The following is a 17525-nucleotide window of genomic DNA, read 5'->3' as shown; positions in this document are numbered from 1 at the left end:
GCCCGCACCGGCCTCCATCCCGCACCAGCCTCCGGCCCGCACCGGCCGGAACAAACTCGGGGGGCCGGGAGCGGGACGGGGCAGGGCGCTTCCAGCCACCAAACCGCCCGTGCCAGGCTCCGCCGGTGCTGGCACAAGGCGCAGAGCTGCCCGTGTGAGAGCTGCTCACGGCCGGGCGGGTTCTTCCCGGTAGCACCGACGGTGCTCACGGAGAGGCTGTCCCCGTGGGGCACACGCCCGACCCGTCGCCCTTCTCACAGCCCCACGCCCCAGCAGGGCACACGGCCCCTCCGGCCCCCGGCCCGGCTCCGCAGAGCCGGTTCAGCTCCCGCAGCCGGCAGCAGCCGCCCGCTTGGCTCGGGCCGGGCCAAGGCGCTGGGCTGGGGCACCCAGCCCGAAGGTCGCGGCGGCCACGGGACGCGGCTGAGGAGCGGGGCCCGGGGCCCGGCACGCACGGGGCACCCGCTGCCCGCGGTGCCCACGCCCGCCCACGCCCCCCTGCCCCGTGCCTGGCTGCGCGCTTGTCGGCATCCTCCCCGTGTCCGGTGGGTACTCCCCGCTCATAGCGCCGGCACGTGCAGCCCACGAACACCCGGGTGCCCGGTGCACGCTGCAGTGCGCGCACCCGCTGAGCTCCCCGGGCCACGCACCCGGCGCACAGCCCCGCTGCCCGCCCCGGTGCACGCACTCCCTGCACGCCCCCGACGGCGCTCACCACCCTGCCCCGTGCACACGCCCCGTGCACACGCCCGGCGCAGGCACCCGCCGCCCTCCCTAGCGACCGGTGCAGGCGCTCGCCACCCCCCGCAGCGCACGTGCCCCGTGCTCGCCGCCTTCCCGGTGCACAGACCCGCTGCGAACGCTCACCGCCCTCCCCGGCGCGTGCGCCCGCTGCAGGCGCCGCCCCGCCCCCACAGCGCACGCACGCCGGTGCAGGCGCGCCCTCCCCGCTGCCCGCAGCCGGTCCGTGCAGCCGGTGCCCGCAGCCGCTGCAGCCGCTGCCCCGCGCGCGCCGCCCCGCCGCCAGCTGAGCCGCGCGCAAGCGCGCGCGCCGCCCCGGCCCGGCTGCGGTGACGTCACCTCCCCCGCCCGGCGATGGAGCCTGGCTGATGCCGGTGTGTGTCGCGCCCGCCCGCCCCGCGCTCCCGCCCGCCCCCCGCCCATGCCTGGGCTCGGCGGCGCCCGCCCGGCCGCCCCGCTGCGCCGCCCGCCCCGCCCGCCCCGCGCTCGCCGCCGGGGCCGGGGCCTCCGCCGGACCGCGCCGCGCCGAGCCGCCGCGGCGGCCCGGGGACCTGCTGCCGGTGAGTGCCGAGCGCCCGGCGCGGCGGGGAGGGTCCCGCGCCCCTCGCCGCGCCGCGGTCCCGCCCGCTTCCCTCCCCCCCCCCCCCCCCGTCCCGCGGGACCTGCCCCCGGGGGCCGCGGACCCCGGGCAGGTGCGGGGGCCCGGGCGGGCGGGGCCGGGCCGGGGGCGAGGCGCTCCCGCGGCCCTCCCCCCCTCCCCCGCCCTGCCGGGCACCCACTCGGGGGTCAGGACACCGTGTGTCGTGTGTCTCCCCCCCCCCCCCCCCCCGCCGCCGCCCCGCTCCGCCCAGCCCTGCCGCGGGCCGGGTAGCCGGCGGGCTGCGCTGCCCTTTGCCGCGATCGGCTCGCCAGCAATTAACATTTAAATTCAGATAAATTAAATTAAAAATCTGCTGGCCGGCCGGCCCGGCCGCTGTGGGAGCCCTGCGTGAGCGCCCGGCTGCGTGGGGCTGCCCGGGACCTGGCTGCGTCTCCCTCGGGGCGGTCTGGGGTTCTTTTTTCTTTAGTCTGGGTCTTTAGGGGAAGAACAGTCCTTCTTTCCAGCCCTCGCTGGCTGCGTGCTCCGCGGACCGAGGGGCGGCTGACCCCACTCGTGTTGCAGTTGGGGGTTAGGAGGGTTGGCCACGGGTGAGGGGTTTTTTGTGACTTCTGGTGTTGCAACGATGCCGGGTTTAAGGTGCCTGGCCTCAGGACAAACCGGGATGTGAGCAGACGGCATCTCCCTCTTCATGCAGGTAGGAAAACCGAGCTGCTGCTAAGGGACATGCCTGAGGCTATGGAGGAAATCTGTGTCGGAGCTGGGACTAAACCCCAGATCGCTCCATCCTCATTTCCCATTCGGTGCTTTCCTTGCTTGGCTGGGGACGGTGGTTTAACCTCACACCCTCGGTCTGCTGGGGTAAAGTCCTGGCTGGGCTATGCCAGCTCCTAATCAGGGCTCCTGCGGTGGCAGCCGGGCGTGTGGCCAGGTGCCAGCGGGCTGAGGCCTCTCCGCTCCGAGCGGCGGTTTTAGAGAGCGGAGACGTTTCGGTAAGGGGGATGCGGGTCCTGGGCAGAGAGTGGGCACGAGCCCCTTGAGCATCGCGTTTGCTTGGACGGCTGGCGTGTCTGAGAAGTGACTACGCAGCTCGTGCTCGGGGCTTTAAACTCCATCCTCTGGCTCGGGCCGTGCTTAGTCTGTGCCCTCAAAACTCAAGCGATAAGGTTTTTCCAAGGGGTCCTCTTCTGTTCTGGTTACGAGATGGGAAACGTTTGGGGGAGAGGTGGGTGATGTGTCTCGTTAGGCCGACTGATGTACCTGGAAAAAACCCATATACGAGCCCTTCTTGAGCTGTGTTTTCCCATTTCTGTTCCCCTAAGGGAGCGGGCTCTGCCCAGCCGTGGGCTTTCCCCTCCGTCCAGCGCAGGAGGGTGGCCCCGGCCAGGCAGGGAGGGTTTCGCTGCCCTTCTCCCTGACCACCTCCACCGGCTGCAGTCCCCAGCCCAGGATTGCGGTGTCCTGAGGAACAATTCTCCATGGATAGGAAGCCAGAAGTTTACTTCATTTTCTGGAACAGCTTATTCTAAACTAATTTCTCTTTAAGAGAGGAGGAAAAAAAAAAACAACCCAGAAGATCAGAAGCATTTTATTTACCATAGAAGAAAACAGCAATTTAATGATAACTTCTATTAACTAGGTTGGGTCTGTGACCTTGATGTATTTTACAACTCGGGATGCGTAGCTGAGAAGAGGGAGCAGACTGTTCCAGTCTGTTCATTGTTTCCTCGTAGTTCATGCCAGTAACTCGCAGCACACAGATGCCCACACAGTTTTGGAGCCCTGACCCACCTTTGGGGGTGGGAAAGAGGAGGCTGTTGGATTGAGTTTTGCTTCAGATACAGCCTAATCTGTAGCTTGTGTTAATTAGGTTATAGATGGGTTGGGGTTTAGCATAGGTTTTTCTGACAGGGCTCAGCCTCCACGATTCGTGCTACTGTAAGAAAGCTGCAGTAACTTGAAGCCCCAAAGTCTCTTGCAGGAGCACATCTCTATCAATAAAATCCTTGTTGCAAAGCCAAACAAAACCAGCCCCGTGGGGGCTTCTGGCTTTCGCTGGGGAAATGCAAGGAGTGATGCAGGCGGTGCTGGCAGCCCGGAGCGGGGAAGCCTGGAGCAGGTGAGCCGGGCTGGTGGTAGGAGCCATCTGGGTTGTCAGTGGGGGGAGATTTAAACAGCAGTGTGGCTCCGGTTCTCCTTCATACAAATGCGTCCCCTCACTCCACGGGAAGGTTTTCCTTCTATTTAGATCTCCTCTTCCTCCCCTCCAAAAATGTGGTGCCCTTGTGTATGCAAGCTTTATCATCTGCCTCGGTTACTATGGTGTTACTACGTAAAAGCAGCTCGTCTCGTGGCTCCTGGAATTATCTACAACTTGGGCTTACGGTCGTGTAACCCTGGGCCGCGGGTCTGCGTCCATCCCTTGTCGAGCCTTTCCCCGTTCGTGCGGTGGGACGGGTCCGGAGGCAGCATCGTTTGCAGGGCACGGCCGGGGCTCGGTCCCCTGGGAGCCTCCTCCGGGTTCCCGGGCACGAGGAGCCCGCTGCTCCGTGCGAGGCTGTCGCATAGGTGCGTCGCTTGCTATTTCTGAACGCGGGGCTGTATCCCTGTGGGCAGTGATGAGCCCTGGAAGACCCGCTCGTGTTCATCCCCTCCAGGGACCGGGCTGCCTGCTCCCTGCTGAAGGCAGGCAGGGTGTTAGCTCCCCCAGAAAACTGTTGGGAGCGGCAACAAATAATTGAGGGTCTGTGGAAATCTGTGCAAACAAAAGGCGGAAGATGGGAGCAGACGTCCCCCCCCACGCCGCCATCCTGCTCAGCCTCCCCAGCTTGTGCAAGCGAACCCGCGTGGGCTGGCCTCTTGCTGCCCGCTTTGCTGCAGCGGGTCCCTTGCTTCCCATCTCCTGATATTTGTTTTTTTCCTTTCTGTCTTTTCCACATGATTTGCATGTAAAAAAGCACAAGGGAGATTCATCCTGCGGAGAAGTCCTTGGTTTGCTCACGGTTCATGTAAGTTATTGTCACCCTTGTTCTTGCAAGGAGCTGGCATGGCCCTGAAATGGGGGGATTTGCTTGGGAGAGCAGGAGCCCAGAGCCAGGTCCAGGTTCCCCCCACCTTGATTGTCCTAGGGACGATTCGCCCCGTGCGGACTCTGCATCACCCCCCAAGGTGCCTCACTCTTCGCATTAACTAAACAGGAGCCCAGGATGATTATGTTTATAACTTAGGCACCTGTTATAGGTGGAATGAGTCTAGTCCTGCTACGGAGGCTAATTTGGAGAAGATCCTGCTTGCTGGTGCTCGGTATCAGGTCATTGTGGGGAAGGTCTGCAGCATCTCCCTCTTGCAGCTGTGACGGCTTTTCTGCTTTGTTGAGTAGGAGAGAGGTGATGTTTCTAATTAAAAAGAAAAAAAAAAGTCTTGTACTTCTCCCCTTCTTTGTTTGTTTGTTTTTTCTCTTTTTTTCTGGACAAATGTTCTAAATAACAATGCTTAAAATGCAAATGGAGTGAGTTTGCGTGAAGTCACTCGAGAAGCCCTGGTCAGATGAGGACTGCGGTGGAGTTAGAGGAGCTGGTGATGACACATGGCACAAGAGCAGAGCCAAAGCGGTTGGGTTGTCACCAGATGCAGTCACAGCCATTGCAGCCGTGGCTCATCTCTGCGTCGAGGACGTTCTCACGCGTTTCAAAGACTTTGTGGTTTCTCTTTCCTCCCCCCTTTCAGAGGGACACTGTGTGAGGGTGCCCTCTCCTTTTCCTACATGTACGATAAGGGGACACGTAACTGAACTCCCTTTTTATCTGCGAGCTCTTATTCCTACCTTTTTTTTTAGAAATAGAAGAATTGGAGAATGAGCATTCTAAGCTGTGCGTTCAGTTGCAGCGATGGCTTTGGTAATGTTCCTCCTACTGAAGGCGAGCACTGCCCTCGCCGCTCCAGCCAGGCCCCCCATGAGTTTTAGCACTTGCTTGGGGAAAAAAATGAAATAAAATAGCATGGTGTTAAGGTTGCGAAAGTTTCCATTATAGCTCCACCCAAACGCTCCTGCCCAGTAACACTCAGAAAATGCGGTCTGGGTGATGGGGCTTCCCTGCCTGCTGGGCTGCTCAAGGGGAAGGGGCAGAGCTTTTTGGGTTTTTTTCTTTTAATACAGAGATGTTTGAGAGGGCCACGTCAGGAACAGGGTGGGGAACGAGCCCTGGCATTTGGCCGGCAGAGTGTCCTTAATAAAGAGCCTGGGTGGGACAGGTTTAAATAGCGAGCACTTAAAAATTCACAGAGGCGAGAGGCAGATGAATCAGTTGAAAGGGGCTTCCAGCAAAGCGAGGTGGCTCTCTGCTGTTTGTGTTGGTATCTTTTAACTCTTCCTCTCCTGAATAGGTGTCTTGAGGTTCTTTTCAGGCTGACTTTTTTGTCCTACTGGTGTAAAGGGGATCCGCTTGCTCCTGTGAGAAGGTTAAGAAGGGAGCTAGTCGCTCCTGGAGCCCAGCTTGGCGTGCGGGGTGCTTGCGCATGCTCTGCTCTCATGCTTCGATAAATAAAGAGGTTTTCATGGAACTTATAAAAACTTCTCTTTTAGAAATAGGTCAAGCAAATATTTATTTCCCTAAGGTGTCATGCCAGTATTGCACAAATACTTGAATGGGTATGTCATTTTATTTTCCCTGCTTTGTTTCTTTCTAAGCGTATTCAGTGCTTTTTTCCAGTGGTGTAGAGACACGCATTAATAATTGTACGTAAGCAGTCCCGCCGGTCTCTCCATCTGGAAGTCTGTGCGTCTCCTATGGACTCGTGCTCTACAATTGCAGTGCTGTAAATCAGAAGCCTTGACGCTTTCTTCTTTATATCCAGGTGCTTATCAGAGAGCTGGGAGGATATTTTTTGTTCTCCAGAGGAGTTCAGGTCAGCGGTGGGATCAACTGACTAAATCAATTTAAAACCAAAACTCCCAGAATACAGCAAATCTTAACAAAACGGTCGTACTGGTGGTTCGCGTCCCCGTCCTGCAGCCCCAGCTGTGGTGTGGCTGGTGTCCCTCCGGAAAGGAAGTCCCATGGTTGGGCTGTCCCACAGATGGAGAGAGCGGTCGCTGCCGAAAGCTTGCGCCCTGCTGTCTGATGGAGCTTGTTCTTCTGTCTTCCCCAAATAATCAGGAATCAGTCAGTATCTGTTTGTCTTCAAAGAGGGATTGAAACTTCTCATCTGAAGTAAAAATAAAGAGTTTAGTTTAAGAGGACCAAAATTAGGCTTGAGGTCTTGGATACTTGATCCTGTAGCTCTTCGTCTCCAGATCTCCTCAGCGTAGGAGTAGCAAGGGTCTTTGCTGTAGCGCGCTGGAGTACTTGGAGTATACTTTGTGTAAGAGGACGTTTGAAGTGAGGTTGTCTTGGATGCTTTTTGATACGTAGCATATTTAATGAACTGAGCTCTTGGGTCTCTGCATCAAGGATCCAACCATGTTGCTGGCTCCTCATGCCTGTGCAGAGAGCAGGCTTCAATGGCTGGAGACCTTCCTGGTGGCTGCAGGTCCTGCCTTGGGGCACCAGTAGCACAAGGACCATTTCAGCCTCCAACGTGCTGGGCTTTCTCTTGCGGGCTGTGTCATGCCTTCTGGCTCTGGTCAACCTTGTCGAGGTGGTCACCTCGAAACCTTGAGCACGGTGCTCGGTGGCTTTGGAGGCCTTGGTGGGTTGGATGTGGCACCAACGGGGCTTCTTGACGTGTGGGGTTTTTTGCAGCCCTGGAAAGACGGGGGTGTTTACTCTTTGCATTAAGGTTAATTGGCTCTTGCGTGTGTTCCTAGTTGTAGGGTGGTCACTAGAGACAAGTCATCCTGAAACGCGTGCAGGAGGTTATGCGAGCCTGTTGTGTTGCGCTTTGGTTTGTTAAGCGGGATGTAAATGCAGACGCCTTCTGAAATGTATCCTGCTCTTTCTTTCTTTGCTAGGAATCATTTCCATGTCGGAAAATATTTAAGGCAAGAGGAGTGTCTCTGTTTTATAGAGGCAGAGCTAATTTAAAAACAAAAGTCCGGGCACAAAACCCCTCAGCCGCGCTAGCAGAGGGGAAGCAGACTTGTGGTCTGGACTCGGAGCAAGCAGAGGAATGTGAATATTGCATTAAGACCATAATCCACCTGTTAGGCTCCGCTCCTCCGGTCGCGCGTGTATACCGTGAAGTGCAGTGGATGTTTAAATAGCAGCCTGCACTCCCCGCTCCAGTGTCTGGAATTTTCATGTTGCTTTACAGGAAAGACTGAGACCGAGGGTGATGTAGCAACCGCTGCAGGTTTGCAGGTCCTTTGCTTTTAGCTTTTTTCCCTCCGTTGTCCATGTCTGTCTCGGTGGCGTGGTGGTGTCCCGCTTACCCAGCCCAGGCTGATGGTGCTGAGCTGTGTTTGCTCTGCCACGCGTCAGCACCGTTTCTGGAGGTTTGGCCCTGGCAATCACGGTAGTGCTTGTAAAATCACTAGAAATGAAGGTGCTTTGGAGGAGGCACCTTTGGAGCCAGTGCACTGGAGGTTAATTGTGCAAAAACCCTCTCCGGTGAATAGTCATTGCCGTGTCCACCTGGACCTAACCCTTTCCCGAGCTCTGTTTGCTACTCCAGGCTCTCCTGATTTTGCTGGCATCCTCTTCTTGCCGATCTGCACGTCTGGATCACAGCAAGCCCCCGATCCCCCTCTGCCTCAGTTTGGGAGTGCTGCCTCCGCCGCGCCCCAGCCCTTAGGGGTCGGTGGCTTCCCCAGGCAGATGCCCACACCTCTGCGTGCCACCCACGGGGACCACGCTTCTCGGGAGATGCCCTGCCCAGCATCCAGAGCCCTGGATGCTGTCCCCCCAGCCCTGTCCCCCCAGAGCCGGGGCTGCCTGCGTCCCGCCGTCCCTGCCTGAGCCGAAACCCTGCCTGTGCCGGGGCAGCTGAAGGCAGCTGGCTGTCCTGCCCAGCCGCGGGGTCACCCGGGCTGAGCTGGGGGCTCTGGGGTGCCCTCAACGCAACGGGGGGCCTCTGACCGCCTGCAAAAGACGGTGGCAAAATAAGCCTCACCATGAGCGACCCTGGTGCCCCGCCTGGCCTTGCTGCCAGTCCGTGCCGCTCCTTCGTCATGGCTGTTCTGTAGATGCAGTTTTTCAATCTTTATTTTCTGCTCCGGGGACACCTGCACGTTTTCCGGGGTGGTGTTGATTCCCTCCGGCATTGCGGGTCTGTGGGTTGCAGGACATTTGCTTTTCCTGTCACCTTTTGGGGAGGCCTCGGAGCAGCCGGCGGGTGCCCAGCGGCGGGTGGGGAGCAGGAGGAAAGCTGCCGCTTTAGCAGGAGGAGAGACTGGCTTGTTTAAAGCAACTTTAAAGTCTTCATGCTTCTACTTTGATCTTCTCTGCCATCTAGGATAGGTTTCTTTTTTTTTTTTTTTTTTTTAATTGTAGTTTTCCGCAGGCCAGTTGGAGCTGCGAGGGTGGGGGTGAGAAGGAGCCCTTGCTTTCAGGGGTAACCCCCCAATAAACAGCGCTGCAAGGCAAACACGAAGCCCCTTGTGTGCGCAAAGCCGTGCTGTTGACAACACTGGTGTACCAACGTGTGTGCTTGCCCAGGTTAAATGAGGTGGTAAATAGTATTTGAGATTCATGTAGCAAAATTAGGGATCTCTCTGCCAGGTGCCTTCGAAAGCAGGTCTCCATCAGGGACCTGCGCTCAGCGGGTAGACCTGATAGCTGGAGAACCCGGTCCTTGCCAGTGGGCGTTGCGGACACGTGTTGCTCCGTCCCTCTCGCTCTTCTGGGGTGAGGATGAAGCCACCCAAGTCCATCAGAGCTGCTGACAGGGCAGGGGCCATCATGGGACGTGTCCGCCATCGCCACCTCTGCTCCCCGCTCACGCAAACCCCTGTTCCTACGTCAACACGGGTGTTTCAGCGTCGCTGGAGTCCTGGGCTTGGAAACGGGGGCTTGCTTCCCACACCTGGGGAGGTTTTGCTTCTTCGTTCCAAATGTCGGCCAAGTGGAAAAGGGTACGGTTGGTGTGAGGCAGCGGAGGATGCTGTGAACGGCAGAGATATTGATGAACACGGAAGGCTTGCGTTGCCTTCCCAAAGTGTCTGCTCCAGAGGGGTCATTGCTGTTCTGCCTTTTAATGCTCGGAAACGCTGCCTTGTGCATCTGTTCTGCTGGAGTTGAGTTTGTCAGGTCCTTGTAGGCATGAGACTCGGAAGAAAATTTGAAAAAAAAAAAAAAAAAAAGTTGAATTTAAAATGTCATTGATTTCTTTTTTTTTTTTTTTATTTTTCTTCTAATTTAATCAATTCCCTACTGTGCTGTAAATTCCAAATGTGAATGGGAAATAATCCCACCAGTACAATAATTAGCATGTAACCAGCAGATGAAGAAATCCCAAACTGCTGATCTGATTGGTGAATGCTGACTATTTTCCGAATTAATTTCAATAATCACATTTCCCATTAAAAAGAAGACAAGGCGGGGAGGAAGCCTTAAATTTTCCTCAAGCTCAGCGTAGCGAAAAATGGTATGTGCAGTGTAGCTGTTCTCCATGTGATTATAAAAAAGAGATGAAGGCGGTTCTTGAAACTGAATTGCAGCTACAAAGTATTGCTAATTTTGCAACCGAGAAGCTCAATTTCAGTTGCTTTTTTGGGGGGGAATAGAAATTGTAAGTCAAATATCCATAATTTTAGGTAGGTGTGTGACAGTGAATAGCCTACTGGAAGAAGAAGACATTCCCTTGCAGTGGTGCTTGCTGCAGGATGCAAAAATAAGTCCGCTGGAGGCCATTAATCGTGAAATTTGTTTCCATGTTTACCGTGCGTCCATCCAGCTCCCGAATGCTTTGTTGTTGTGTTTTGAAGGGATGGATGGAAATCGGCATTGGGGAAGGGGTGATTTCAGAGCATCCAGGAGCTGGGTACCCTCTTACCACAGGGATCTGTGGCTGCTTTCTGCCCTGCCTTCCTCTGCTGCTTTTTTTTGGCCAGTTCTGCCCAAAACTGGTGGGTGGTTGGAGAAATCCTCTCTCTGCCTTGGTGCCTCCGTGGTGCCATGTCCAGACAGCACCAGGAAAGGTCACCTCTGCAGAGCTGAACCTGGCAGCTGGTGTAATTACGCACCTGAATTCACATTCAGTATTAGCAGAGATGATTTTGTCTCCTAATGATGTTTTTCCCCTCCTTGAGCAGCCCTGGTCATCTCCTGGCCGTGGTGACCTCATCCTCAGGACTTATTTTTCACCAGCAAAGCATGGGTGACGCTGCTACCAGGTGTTGAACCAGAGCATCACTTTAGAGATGCTTTTTCATTCCAGTTTAAACTTAATTTTAGCAACATTTGCTAAGTCGTGATATAGCTCAGTGCCTGTAGGCCTAAAAATATTTTGTTTAGAAATGCAGGGGGTGGTCTGCTAAAACCCTGGCCCTACAGGCGTCGCGTACGAGCGTACCACACCGTGCTACAAAGGCCAGAAATCCCGGTGCGTTTGATGGAGCAACCTTTTTATTAAGGCGTTTGCAGGATTAGGGCAATTGGAGGTGCCTGCGATGTGAAACGCTCGCTCCGGCATCAAGCCAGTGATCCCCCTGTTTTGGCATGGGGAACGAGAGCTGCCCAGGGTCACCCCGGGGTGCGACAGCCAGGAGGGAGGCCAGGTCCCAGCGAGCATCCCTGGTGTGCGGCTTTCGGGTCCTTTCCCTCCCAAAGGCTCAGGATACGGTGACGTTGTCAGATGTTATTTAAAAAAGACCCAAAAAAAGTCAGGCCAGTCCAAGTGCTTTGAAACAGTATTTATTATTTTATAAATTCAAGCCCGGCGCTCTGTGGGAAGGTATGCAAGCGGATCACTACGGTATTTTCTTTGCATATTTTCCTAATGTTAGAGACAGTCGCAAAGAAGTATCGCATTGTTTCATTTCCCCTCCACACTTCATGTTTTTCTAAAAATAAAAGCTAATGTCAACAATCCTACAATAACGAATGAGTGAATGTGCACATCCTGCACCCGATTAATGTTGGGGTTTTTTGGTGAAAAGCAAGATTTAGCTGGTAATCATGTTATGAGCTATGGATAAAAATGTATCTTTTAAACCACCTCACTGATGGCTTGTTCTTTTTACCTTTTTAAAATGCCATTAATCAAGTTAGAGGCTGAAAATACTCTCGCAAGCAGAGACCAAGAAAAGTCACTTGAGGTGAGTAAACAAGTTGGCTTTTTTTTTTTTATGAAAGCCAAAAAAACCGGCCCACTGCCACTACGTGTGTTAAGGGTACCTTAAATACAGAGTCTCCTTCAGTGCTGACAGGCATCCCAAACACCTTTTGTAATAAACCTCTAATTATAGCTTAGTGACTCCATAGGTTCTCCGGATCAACTTGGGAATATTGCGCCGAAAACCAGGGAGAATATTTATATTTTCTGCAACTGATGGGTGAACCAGATTTAGAGCTGGACCTGGTGAGCGTGGTACATAGTGGTATTTATAGAGTATTATAGAGTTGTGCTTCCTGCTGCATGATACAATTTTGGCGTTAAACTCTGCATTTTGTGAAATTACTTCCCGAATGCATCAGTGTGGATGCCCAAATCCAGGCCCCAGCTGAGCTGGTTGGAAACGGGTTCGGCTGGTGGCCAACTCCTGCAGCCCATCGCTATCTCCTGGTGCCTGACATTGGATTAAAGCCCAGCACTCAGAACCAGGGACTTCAGTGAAAATCTCAGCTTTTTAAAGGCAAAAAGACCTCCTGAGCTTCGCAGTTACGGAGAAAAGCTGGAAAACGGGAATTCTTGGGCAGAGAGGGGTAGGGAGATGCCCTCCTCTCACCACCCCGCGTTAGCCTGGTTATTTCCCAGTATCCCAGACCACGAGCCGGTGCCGTGGTGTTCGGGGCTTGACTTACAGTTTTAGAAGTTGGCATGGCCGATACTGCCAGCTTGATTCTTTTCTCCTCTGTTTGTTTATTTCTTCCCCCCTTCATTTTAATACCGTCTCCTGGGAGATTCCAGCTGAAATCTATTCATTGCTGAGATGTTTCTTTTCCCTTGCGCTGTGGATGCTGGGTCCGGTTTGACTGTGGTTTATTTCTGGCGTGGAAGGGAAGAGCAGCAGGACAGAAGAGCCATGCTTGCCGCTGGGCGTGCGTGCGTACGTCCCTGCAAAGATACCCTATGGATGTTACACGCTTGTTGTGTTGTGGGCTCAGCCCCTCTTCTCCAGAAACAGCAACGCTCTCCGTCCGTGCCACCGGGGCTGGTCCTCCTCCGTCAGGACCTGCGCATCCCCCGGGCTTTGGTGGACCTGCCTCGCCGCGCTACTGAGTCAGCGTGGGGTCTTATTTCCATTTGTATTTCCCTTGCAAACTTAAATGAGAGGTTAGTGAGACAGCTGATCTGATCTGATGGTTAGGGATAACAGCAGACAGCTTTCTGCTGGTGCAGAAGCTCTCGGAGAGGGCTGGCACGTGCGAAGGGATAGGGAGAGACCGCAGGGGCAAGGACAGGGAGGTGTTGGGGGTGAGGGAGAGCAGAGCAAGTGTCCTGTCCCTCCCTTTTTTTTTTTTTTTTTCCCCAGGGTTAAGTGGCCGGATCAGCTCAGTAGCCCAGGGCACATACCCTGCCTAGGCAAGCAAAGCACCCCTGTTCAGCTGAGCCCCAAAGTCCACGCTTCCAGCCATGCCGGACCTCCGTGGCTCTGCTCCCACGCGTGTAGCTGAGCGCTGGCTGAGGAGCGCAGCGGCACTGGGGATGGCGGCTCTCCCCGGTGCTTGCAAAGCATTTGTTCTGAGGATGCTTCCACGGCTGAAGTTCACAGCGTGGTTCCCCCCAGAAATATTCCAAAGTCAGCAGTGAGATTCTGCAGAATCCTGAATCAAACCAAGTGATAATCCATCAAAGGTTCCTTCTGCTTGTCCATCGATCCTTGAAAATATCAATCATGTTTGCATTCCTGCTTGAGAGTTTTTCTCCAGCATTCTGTCTAGACACTTATCTATCTTCTTTTTCTCCCAGATGAAATCTGAGGTTCTCACGACCCCAAGAGCTGAAGCTTCTCCTAGCTGAGAAGCTTCTGAGCTTCAGGAGCTTCTCTAGCTCAGAAGCTCCTGAAACTCCTGAAGCTCAGAAGCTCCTGAAGCTCAGAAGCTCAGAAGCTCCTGAGCTTCTCTCTAGCTCCCAGCAAGAGTGTCTCTTATTTCCTCAAATATTTTGAAGCTTGTGATAAAATTGCAAGGCTTTGGCAGTGCCACTTTGGGTGCTATTTGTGTGCCAAACCCTGCTGAATACGTCTTTTATCGCAGATTTGTAACAGTAGCTGTTGGAGAGGGAGCTTCACGGGAGAAGTGCTTTCAGAAGAATGCTTTTATAAAGGAACACTGTCCTGCAAAAAAAAAAAAAAAAAGTGCCTTGCAGGGGGGAAAAAAACCCGAGCCCAACATTTTTCTTGTGTTCATGTTGTAAATTTTGCCCATTAATTTGGGCAAATAAGGTTTTGCTTCCATTTCTAGACAATTTTGTTTGTCCTCTTTATACAAACAAGCGCTGTTGTCCTCCACGCATTTTTTTGGGGGGGGGGAAAAAGACATTTAGATTCTGACTAAGAAATGCCGAACTCCTTGTTTCGTGTAACTCTCCGCAGGCTGAGCCCCAGCTCGGTCCCTGCAGGAGCTGGGATCGGGACCCAGCTGGCGGCTGGCTCGGACAGGGCACGTCTGTAGTGGGAAGAGCAAACCGGGAAGACCAAAGACGGGTCCGTTCATCTCTTCCACCTCAAGTAGAGGGAGAGTTTAGGGAGAAGACGAGGCGGTAGGGTTTCTGAGCAGCACGGGCAGCAGTAAGGGAGGGTGTATAGCCTCTGGGAGGGGGCTGTGGTGGGCTCAGCTCTTACGTCTGCTCTGGGTCCCACTGACCTTCCCTTTGTGTCCACTGTTGAGTTGAGCTGTTCCTGGTCTCTGCAAGAGCCGGGTATTTCTCAATGGCAGAAACGTAAAGCTTGTCCTCCCATGCGTTTGCCTCGCAATTAAAAATGCCTTTCCTTTAAAAAAAGGATTTTTCATGGGAAAACCTGCTTTAAAATTACACTGGCATCTGAAAGCGTTTTGGCTGCTGCGTTACAGCCAACACCGAAGGATGCTCTTGGGGAGCGTCCCCCCCCGAGGAGGGCAACGCGGCACTTTGCTCCATTTTCGGTTTTGGTTTGGATCGCCATGCACTGTTCCTAAGTAGCCGTTTACTCTCTTTCCCATCTCTGTGGCACAGAAGCAAGAGAATAAAACATTAAAAGAGGAATGTGATTGTAATCCCGTAAAAATTGACAGAGGAATTTGGCAGTGGTTGCAGCCTGTGAATGTAATACATAATATTTTATTCATTTTTTAAAATGATTAGATTTTAAGCTGACAGTTTAAATGACAAATCACCTTAAAAAGGTATTGTGGACAGCGTAAGAAGCATCAGTGTGGTTTTTCTTTGCTAACTGTGGAGTTTGCAAGGTCCATGCACCAAAAAAAAAATAGGATCCTTTGGCTTTAGCCGAGCTGCCTGCAGAAGCTGAGAGCAATGAGGTCCCTCATATTAATAATTTCTATTATGATAGTTTTGTCACTGCTGGCTCCCAGGCTTTTTTTATACCTGAGTTAATGGCAGTGCTGCCTGTCCCAGCGTGCTCCGGGGGACTTCTTGGTCAAAGGGAATTTTTTTTTTTAAAACTTAATTTTGCTTTTGTTGTCCCCTTGCTCCCACAAACTTTGTGAACGGGACCAGTAATTGCAGCTGGAAGAGGCTGGAGATCAGGGCAGAGGAGCTGTTCGGATACGTTATCGAACGTATTGGCTGTTTAGATACGTTATTCAGCATGGAAAGCAGATCCCAGGGGACTGACAGAGTTCCCCCTCCCAGAATATCCCATCTCCTGCGGGATGCTCTAGGCTTGAGATTTTTGGACGAAAGGGAAACCAGTGCTCTTCTGTTTCAGCTGAACGGGATAATCACACAGATGACCAGAGCCCCGTTAGGCCTTGCGTAAAACATGTAACAAAGTGGTGAGTTCTGCTCTCAAATAACAGATAGTAAAATTTAGATATCTGTGTCCCCTGTGGTCCTCAGAGCATCCTTGTGGGCAGTGGAATGAAAATGAGAGGAGTGGGAGCCTGCTCTGATGTTTCCTTTCCGTGGAGCGAGAAGCTGACTATCGGTTGCCGAGCTTTAATGCTCGATGCTGCGTATACCTCTTTTTTTTTTTTTTTTTAAAATCCAACCTGAATAGGATTTAAAATTTTTAAAACTCTGCAACTGGAATTTTTCGCTTAACAAGGATATTCCATAATTCCTTCTCTTTGTGATGGAAAAAATGACTAAGGTAGGTGTGAATTGGACCGTGTCTCTATCTGCTTGTAAATTCTTGGAGATTGGGCATAAAACTCATCTCTCCTTAGCTGAAAATAAATATCCTGGAGTAGGTAGGTCTGTAGAGCAGAAGGCTGGGGGAAGGTGTCCTCCTCTGGTCGGCTGGAGGAGGTCCAGAGAGTGCTAACAAGATTGACTGGAGGTCTAGAAACCACTGGTTTGAACAAACCTGAGTTGTTTGGCTCTAGAGAAGAGAAGAGAGAGGAGGAAACGTATCTTCAGGTGCCTAAAAGGGAAGGTGGTATTTGCTTTCTGCATTCACAGTGGATAGGGCAAGAGTTCACGGTCCTAAAATCGTAGAGAAAAAAAAGTTCAGATTAAATACTGGGCAATACTTTCCCTAAAAGTAACAACTGGATTTGATGGTCTGAAGAGCTTGTGGAGCATCAGTTGTTGGAAGGTGGAAATATCTTTCTAATATTTCTTGATGGTCATTCTTGCGCAATGAAGGTGCAGTTTATTCTCCTGCAAGTGGGAGTTGTCTCGATGCTTTCCTGTGCTCCCTTCCTACGGCACTGGCGTGGAGCGGTGAGGCTAGAAAGGGTTGTTTTCAGTCTAAAATAAGCAAGAGATGACAAATGATGTTCTGGAGCTTAAATTTTCAGGCACTTAAAAAGATTGAGGTGACTAAAGATAATATAAGTTTGCATGCCTCTCTACAAAAGCAGATGTTGGCTAGAAATATTTTATGCTCTTTGAGTCTAAAATTGAATGTTATGGACGTTAAATTGTATGACTTGTCTCTCTCGATGATACAGCCTTTCCAGGACACTGGTTCACTTGAGCTGGAAGAGACGGGGGGGGGGTGAGTGATGTTGCCTTTAGTATAGCCATTTCTCTTTAAAGAAATATCAGTAAAGACAAGTTCCCAGCTCTGTGTAAATACTGGAGAAATAGAAACAGCCACTTTAGAGATCCTAAATGGTAACTTGTCAGTCCTTTAATTGTACCTTGGGAATGGGAACCTTTTTAAAGCAGCGTCCCACAGGCAGCGGAGCCTGCAGGGCCGGGCGGTCTCTGCTGGGCTGTGCCAGGAGGTCCCACGGGGCTGAGAAGCGTTTCCTCCACGCACGTCCTTTGCAGGTCAGGACCGTGTTCTGCAGCGTCCTCCACACGCTCTCTCCTCCCAGAGTCCCACCGGAGATGCCAGTCTGACGCCAGCTTCCCTTTTTCCGTAGGGAACAACCGTTTTATAGTCAAGAGCAGGGAGCAGATCTGTGCTATTGATTTGCAAACAAGGTGCAAAATCTCAGGCCAGGTAAGAGAGTTAGTGCTTCCTTGGCCGCAACTGTGCATAGCTGCACGTCACCTCTTTTGTTAGATCCACACAAATCAACTCGCGTCTCAAGGTATAAATGAGCTTTTTGCTCCTTGCTAGATATAACAACCATCTTTAGTCAACTTCAAGACCATCCGTGAGAGCTGCTAAATCATAACTGTTGTAAACTGGACTGCGACGCTCATCGAAGGGAACCGAAAGACTTGTTTTGTTGTGGGTGTTGGGACGCGGAGCGGCACGGTGAGGAAACCTTGCCGTGTTCTCGGCTTTTGGGGCAGAAGGTCCCACGGACCACGGGAAGGTCCACGTGGGCACCCCAGGAAGGTGCCCATCTCTGCTAATGCTGGGGTCTTGCAAAGTGCCTGCACGGCTGAGCTATTTCCCAGTCCTGGGAACAGCAAGAAAAGGTAAAGCATCCCCTTTGGGGGCTGGCGGACAGGGGAATTGTTTTCATCTTTTTCCGTATCATTTTGCTCTTCCCCAGCCCGACCTCCGGCGGGGCAGAGT

The 17525-nt window shown here is 53.0% G+C and overlaps 1 protein-coding gene across 2 annotated transcripts in view; it reads left to right on the top strand.

Annotated features, from left to right (window-relative positions):
- The first annotated feature begins 1219 nt into the window (after positions 1–1219).
- ZHX3 (zinc fingers and homeoboxes 3) overlaps positions 1220–17525 on the top strand; it is a 51617-nt gene continuing 35311 nt past the window's right edge. For both annotated transcript variants that reach the window (XR_012777861.1, XM_075517155.1), the window contains exon 1: positions 1220–1301. The gene's annotated coding sequence lies outside the window, so the exon portion shown is untranslated. The remainder of the gene's footprint in view (positions 1302–17525) is intronic.

Source organism: Mycteria americana, chromosome 14 (genome assembly GCF_035582795.1).
Source record: "Mycteria americana isolate JAX WOST 10 ecotype Jacksonville Zoo and Gardens chromosome 14, USCA_MyAme_1.0, whole genome shotgun sequence".
Lineage (NCBI taxonomy): Eukaryota > Metazoa > Chordata > Aves > Ciconiiformes > Ciconiidae > Mycteria > Mycteria americana.
Note: the sequence above shows the minus strand (reverse complement) of the source record. Positions and strands in the feature narration are given on the sequence as shown.